At 53.5% G+C, this 7850-nt stretch overlaps 1 pseudogene; it reads left to right on the top strand.

Moving 5' to 3' along the window:
- Window positions 1-1133: 1133 nt before the first annotated feature.
- On the top strand, window positions 1134-7821 carry LOC112445508 (tyrosine-protein kinase RYK-like; annotated as a pseudogene).
- The last annotated feature ends 29 nt before the right edge of the window (window positions 7822-7850 follow it).

Below are 7850 nucleotides of genomic sequence, written 5' to 3'. Positions count from 1 at the left end.
TTGTCTTCATATCCCACTGCACTGTCTGCTGCCCACACCAGCCTCTTCTACCCACAAACAGTGGTTCCCAACCCTACAGGGAAGTGTGGGGGCAAAGACAAAGACAGAACATCATCTTGATAAAGATGGTTCCAGTGGACAGGGGCTTGGTGAAACCCATGGCTCACCTCTCCCAAGTCCTGACCAGAACGCCAGAGGCCGGCTGGCTTCTCACCTGCTGTGGTCCCTGATTTCTTCATAATATTCATGACGATGAAGCAATTAGAACTAACTGGGTGATGATCAATAGGATAAGCAAGAGACCAATCGGATGGATGCAGACTGGCTGATATCTGGGGCCATTATTAGGTTCTAAAATGAAAAAGCAAAAGCCTTGTCAAATCTAAGAATACACCTTCCTCAGCACCTGCTGTCCTTAGCACATGTTCCCCATATAGTTACTGACTCATGTGAAGCCACTCTTCAGGTCCAGGTATGGAAAGATTAATGGGCTTGTGCTCTGTCTTGTGGAGCTAATATCTCTCCGAGATGTGTTAGTCGCTCAGTCATGTCCGACTCTTTTGCGAGCTCATGGACTGTAGCCAACCAGGCTCCTCTGTCCCTGGGATTTCAGGCAAGAATACTGGAGTGGGTTGCCATTTCCTACTCCAGGGGATCTTCCCAACCAGGGATTGAACCCAGGTCTCCTGCCTTGCAGGTAGATTCTTTACTGTCTGAGTCACTGAGACAGCAAATGTCCATCTGATTATCTTTCAGGTGGACGTGTTTACTGTGAGGAGTCCTTTTTGAGGAGGACAAACTGGGGGCACTTAATTCTGTCTGGGAAGGGATAAGGGCTTCATTAAGTGACATTGGAGCTGCTTAAAGGATCAGTACGACAGGCGGGAGAGAAGGCCTGGAAACATAATGCATATATAGGTTTGGGGCCATCGAGCAGTGCCTGGGGTCTGGGTCATTGGTTAATGAGGAAGGGGGCTCCTGTGCTGAGGGAGGTGGGCTGGGAAAGGAGGATGCTGGCCAGTTCTGTGCTATGCCCATCACTGACTCTCCAGACAGGAAGCCCACCAAGAGATCAGTCACTCCATCCATCATCACATTTTCATTACACTAACATATGTTGCTCATATCCACACATGAAGGCACTAGACTTTGAAGAGAGCTGCCACCTCCCCACACCACTCAGTTACCTGTGGGCTCTGGGACAGCATCTTATCCAGTGTTTCAGGATTCCCAAGCCAATAACTGCGTCTCCTGTTGAAATGGTCCTGAAATACTCTGCCAGTTCCTGGTTGTTCTCCCACTCCTCCTGATGCCTGTGGCTCCAGGATCGATGACTGTCCAGGTTATGCTCATGGTGTCAAGGAGGAGGGCTGTCTGTCCATCGAGGCTGAAGTTCAAGGATGCACCAGAGCATTGCTCGGCTTCACGTTGGACAACACAGGCTTTACCTGCAGGGTGGGAGGACCTGTTGCCCCACACACAATGAGTCATCCTGGACTCTCCACAGTCCATCCTCCCCAGTCACTCAAGTGTGTCTGCACATCTAGGGCCTCGTGATCTTTCTGACCATGACCTGCCCATTTTACCATCAGGTCCACCGGGTCTCTAAGGCTGGATCCTGTTCAGTCCTTTCATAGGAATCCCTCCCTGCATGAACTCTTTCTCTTGCTGTCTCCAGCTCCCCACCCCCTTCCCATACTTCCCCTGTCTCATTTTTGTCCAGTTTGATGACAGGCAGGACCATCCTGAGCTCTCTTCCTGCTTCTACAGCGTTTGGCTTATTTCAGTCCACGCTTTCGTGTCGTTTACCTCCTTTCCCAGGAAACCCAAAGGTTTGACCTTGTTGCTGGCACTATCATACTGAGGAAAGGCTTTGTGTCCACGGAGCCCTGGACTTGACACCAGGGCTGGCCAGGTCTGGACTGAGATTTGACAGTGAGGTCAAGGCACAGAGAGTGGGCATCTGTGAGAGAAAACCACAGGTATGGCTGGGAGTTTCCTCCTCCAGGGCCTGGTTGCAGAGGGAGGGGTCTCTATCCCAGACCCCTCCTCTGCTGCATCCTCAGTCCTGCCCACCTTTAACTGTCTGAGCTTTAGTTAAACACTTTGATGCCACCGTGGATCTTCCGTCCATATGCTATTAGCAGGAAGATTTATCTGATATATGGTGGCTCAGGCAGTAAAGAATCTGCCTGCAATGCAGGAGACCCAGGTTCATCCCTGGAGAAGGAAATGGCAATCCACTCCAGTTTCTTGCCTGGAGAATGGACAGAGGAGCCTACAGAGTCCGTAGGGTGGCAAAGAGTTGGACACACCTAAGTGACTAAGTATGCACATGCCAGCTTGTGAGGCAGCAAAAACAGAAGACAGTGTCTGGTTTCTAGAGACTTAAAATCTATCTGAACAGATAAGACTTTCAACAGAATGGGGAGAAGGATGCCATAGGACACATGCCACATTCACGATGGGTCCCTAGTCATCAGGAAAGTTTTACTGGAGTAGGAGGTGGGACTTGCCAGGAGAGGGAAAGCTGCTATACAGGAGCACAGGCCCAGGCACCATGCCTTGGGTGGGGTCCTGGAAGGCAGGGTGTCACCTCCTGGGCAGCCAGTCCAACTAAACCACACCCTCACCATCCTAAGAGCAGGTGGACAGGGCCCACCAGGGTGGAGCTCCTTCCCTCCCCATTTTCATGTCCCCCTCACCCACCAGAGCCCAGATCCAGGACACTCACTGCCCGGAGTCTTCCTGGCTTCTATCAGCAGCAGTATCAGCAAAAGATGACCTGCGGTTTGTGCCAGTGACATTCCTCCCTGCAGTTTTAGGAGAGTGACCAGCAAAAGGTAGCCTGGGGTGTGTCTATACCTCTGTCTCCTGGCACCGCCCAAAGTCTTCAGTCCTAGACTGAGGAAGCCCTGTTGAAAAACAAGAAAAATAACACTTATACCCAGGAAGTATTTCTTAAGTTTCAAATGTAATTACTCATTAAAAAAAAAATACTCATGACATTACAAAGCCAAATTCACTTTGAATAACTATCCTCTCTCCAAAACAGCCCTTTTCTGGTGTGAGCAAGAAAAGCCCACGTTCTGTTGGCTCTTCTGCTCATTCCTTGAACCACTTCCTGCTCTAATCTTTCTTTGAACTCCTTCCTCCCTCACCCCCACCCCACAGCCGCTGCCATCTCCTGCTCAGTTATCCCTTCTTTTCTTCTACATCCACTTTCCATCCTAACCTCTCAAACCTTCTCTGTAATGATAACGATTCACTACATGTTAGTCACTCAGTCGTGTCCGACTCTTTGCGACCCCATGGACTGTAGCCCGCCAGGCTACTCTGTGCATGGATTCTCCAGGCAAGAATACTGGAGTGGGTTGTCATTTCCTTCTGTTAACAAACCAGCAGCGGCCGACCCCACCAGGTCTGTCATATCGGAGGAGGGTGTACAACAGAGTCCAATAGTCCTGTTGGAGCCGAGCTCCAGAACAGCCGGGAATTTATTATCCTTTGCTCACCCGCAAGTGGCAAAGTCCTCCCAGGGCCCGAGGAGCAAGCTCACCGCAAAACATTGACGGATTTTCCCGAGTCAAGCAGCAGCGGCCCCCTCCCGCCTTTCCCAGCCCCCTCCCCTGCGCTACCCGTCTCCAGCACGACATCAGCCGCGCAGGTGGCTCAACCCGCGGTCTCCGGGCTGGTGGCTTCGGTGGCGAGAGAAGACAGAACATTTGCGGGGGCCCGTCCTGGGTTCGCACTCACCACCCATTCCTTCTCCGCACCCGGCTCCTGCGATCTGCGGGGCGCGGTCCTTGCCTGCCCGGTCCAGCCAAGGTCGCTTTCGAGCAGGTTGAAACCCCGAGAGAACAACCACAAGAGAAATCCTGAAACTCTCCTCGGGGTTTTGAGTTTGAATCGCTCTTTCGAATCTCGGCCCGACGCCTCGTGGCCCCGGCTCGGGGGAAGCTCGGCCGGCGGCGTTCGGAAGGCGTCGCTGGAGCGGGGATCCCCGGGCGGGCGCGGAAGAGGGGCCCCGGGCCGAGGTGCTGCGCTCGGGGACGGCGCCCCTGGAGGCCCGCCCGGTCGGTGAGTGAGTCTTTGTAAGGAAGTGCCCAGGGTTGCGGGGTGATGACGAGGCTCTTTCCGGTTGTCAGTCTGGGCGCCGCCGCGGTGCCTTCGGGGACCCACGAGCTGGGACGAGGCCCGGCCAAGGAGCCACGGGCGATTTCTCCGTCCTTCCCCGGGCGAGTTTTCAGGCGCTCTGGCTCCGCCCCTCTCTTCTCTACCATCGCATCTTGGGTTTCCTAAATCGATGTTCCCCTGGCCACCTGTCCAGCTGCCTCAAGTCAGTCCTTCATGGATGGCATTCCTTACAAGGGCAGCTCAGTTAGAACTGGACATGGAACAACAGACTGGTTCCAAATAGGAAAAGGAGTACATCAAGGCTATATATTGTCACCCTGCTTATTTAACTTCTATGCAGAGTACATCATGAGAAACGCTGGGGTGTAAGAAGCACAAGCTGGAATCAAGATTGCCGGGAGAAATATCAATAACCTCAGATATGCAGATGACACCACCCTTATGGAAGAAAGTGAAGAAGAACTAAAGAGCCTCTTGAAAGTGAAAGAGGAGACTGAAAAAGTTGGCTTAAAGCTCCACATTCAGAAAACAAAGATCATGGCATCTGGTCCCATCACTTCATGGGAAATAGATGCGGGAACAGTGGAAACAGTGGCTAACTTGATTTTTCTGGGCTCCAAAATCACTGCAGATGGTGATTGCAGATGTGAAATTAAAAGACGCTTACTCCTTGAAGGAAAGTTATGACCTACCTAGACAGCATATTGCAAACAGAGACGTTACTTTGCTAACAAAGGTCCGTCTAGTCAAAGCTATGATTTTTCCAATAGTCATGTATGGATGTGAAAGTTGAACTGTAAGAAAGCTGAGCGCGGAAGAATTGATGCTTTTGAACTGTGGTGTTGGAGAAGACTCTTGGACTGCAAGGAGATTCAACCAGTCCATCCTAGAGGAAATCAGTACTGAATATTCGTTGGAAGGACTGATGTTGAAGCTGAAACTCCAATCCTTTGGCCACCTGATGCAAAGACTGACTCATTGGAAAAGACCCTGATGCTGGGAAAGATTGAAGGCGGGAGGAGACGGGACAACAGAGAATGAGATGGTTGCATGGCATCACCGACTCAGTGGACAAGAGTTTGAGTAAACTGCAGGAGTTGGTGATGGACAGGGAGGCCTAGCGTGCTGCAGTCCATGGGATCGCAAAGAGTCGGACAGGAGTGAGCAACTGAACTGAATTGAAGGAACAAGAGCGTTTGCGGTCTCCTGTAACCAGCGCACGTGGGCGCCCAGTGTAAAAGGCGGGTAGGCTGCTTTACAGGAAGGCAGGCGTGTGAATGAGGGAGCAGGCAGGAGTCCCCGCCCAGATCCGGTCGAGGAGCCTCCGCGGTAACCTGGGCGGGGCCTGTCGGCGGAGGAGGCGCTCAGGCAGTCAGACCAGAGGCGGAGGAGGCGCTCAGGCAGTCAGAGCAGAGGCGGAGGTCCAGGCCGCAGCTGCCGGCTAGCGGGAGAGGATCGCGGGTTCTGACTCGGCAGCCTCGCACTCCTGCAAATTGGGATCCAGGTGGCAAAGGGAGAAATGGGTGGCTCCAAGAGCAGTCTTGGCTTCCTCGTTTTGCTTCTGATTGTGTTGTTCAGCGGGACGTCCAGCGGTGAGTTCGGGGATGAACCTGCGGGGGAACGCGAGGAGGTTGGATGGGTTCTGACCCGGAAAGGGGATGGGGGTGGTGTCCGTGGGGCTTCGCGAAACTTCTTGCAGCGTGTCGCCGCCGCCCCCTCCTCTTTCCCTTCCCTCGGCCCCTTTGCTCCTCGGTGGCTCCTCCCGGCTTCTTGCCGGCTCTCTGGGCCAGAACAGGGGTACCTTGGGTGTAGTAGTAATGCCGGGAGTTTGGGAGGTGACGCTGGGAGAAGAGGGGGCTGGGACGCGGCAGGAAGTGCGGTTGAAACCCCCCAAGGGTCCAGCCCGCCCCTGGGAAGTGGGAGCCCTGGAGCAGGGCCGTTTGGGACCAGTCAGCCTTCCCGGGGAGAAGGGACCCAGACCCACCCGAAAAGCACACCCTCCCGCCCCGACCTGTGCAACAGAGACCCTTCTGGTCCCTCCATCTCCCGGCCCTTGAAGGACCAGCGCTCTTTCCCGGCGGTAAGTTATAAACGCAGAGCAGACCCGGGTGCCCAGGCGGCGGCGGCCGCGCGCTCTCGGGTGAAACGTGCTTGAGTTGCTCTTGTCCGAGCCGCAGCTGCTGGCTCCACTCCCGGCCCCGGGCTCCGCGCGCGGCTCCTCCCCGATCCGGGCTCCGCGGCGCGGCTGCATCCGACCCCGAGACTCCGCGGTGCGGCTCCACCGCGATCCGGGGCTTCGCGGCGCTGCACCTCTCAGATCCCCGAGACTCCGCGGTGCGTCTCCACCCACGATCCCGGGGCTCCGCGGCGCGGCTCCTCCCGGATTCCCGAGACTCCGTGGTTCGGCTCCTCTCCGAACCCCGAGGCTCCGCTGCGCGGCCCCACCCGTGATCCCCGGGCTCCGCGGCGCGGTTCCTTCCCCGGCCCGGGCTCCGCGGCGCGGTTCGTTCCCAGATCCCGGGCTCCGCTGCGCGGCTGCACCCCCGACCCCTGGGCTCCGCGGCGCCGCTCCATCCCCGACCCCGGAGGCGGGTGTGAGCCTTTTCCTGATCAGGGACCAGGTGCCCTGGCTCATTGGTCTAGACGAAGAACTTTTTTTTTATTAGAGAAGTGATCTTGTGGGACACTACGTCTATCCTTTAACCTATTCGTACCCAGCGAAACAGATGTCCTGCCTTTCACTTGGCCTGCAGAGTCCAAGTTGAATATAAGCAGGTTTCCAGGTAGACAGTTTCGTGGACCTGCCCCAGGCCAGCATTTCTGCTTGCTTGGGGTTGGGGTGCGAGTAGCAACGGGGTGGGGGTATTTCCACGCACTATATCAGTGATTTGGCTCTAGCTCTCCTTTTCTGCAAAGTAGATGATGAGGTTATGATACTAAATGCAGCTCAACTTGACAGTAAATTCTTCAAAAACTTCCCTTCTTCAAAAATTTGAAAGGAAGGAAAATGTGCTACAAAAAAGCAGAACTATTTATGATCCTGTTCGTGCAGCTCCAGCTTCTTCTACCCGTGTGTTTTGTATCAGCACAGGGGTTTGCCCTGCAGTTATATTTCTTGTAGTAATAATATTAGCTGTTTTGAACCTTCATAGTGTGACAAGAATTGAACTGGAAGACAGCATCAGTGTCCAGTAGTTCCCAAGAGTTGTCTCAGCCATGTCTCAGACATATCTGAGAGGAGACACACCCAACAATGGTACTTCCATCCTATTATCCTACCTTGTGGGTGGGTAGAGGAGTGTCTTGAGAAGTGCCCCTCTTTTGGAGGCCAGAGCTAAGGTGAAGGGTATTGAAATATCCAAGGAGAGGATAATTCTATCCATGGAGAGGATGTACTCCAAGAAGGTAGTTTAGGGCGTATTTTCCATGGGATTTATGTAGATGAAAAAGATCCAAATAAAGAACAGCAATCATTTGTAAAATCAGAGATTAAGCTTCTGAAATTCAGGTGACAATACTCCCTGAACGTTGCAAGCTGTGAGATCTTCATCACAGAAATCTTCCTCCTATTTCCCTTGTGTGTATAGAAGATAGAGAAAACCCCTGGTGATATTGCCTTACATGAATTGGGAGAATCATAAATAGTTTTCACAGCATTGCAAATTGTGTGTCTGTGTGTATTAGTCAGTCAAACTCTTCTGTCCAAGGAATTC

The sequence above is a fragment of the Bos taurus genome, unplaced genomic scaffold, assembly GCF_002263795.3.
Source record: "Bos taurus isolate L1 Dominette 01449 registration number 42190680 breed Hereford unplaced genomic scaffold, ARS-UCD2.0 Leftover_ScbfJmS_1639, whole genome shotgun sequence".
Taxonomy (NCBI): Eukaryota; Metazoa; Chordata; class Mammalia; order Artiodactyla; family Bovidae; genus Bos; species Bos taurus.
Note: the sequence above shows the minus strand (reverse complement) of the source record. Positions and strands in the feature narration are given on the sequence as shown.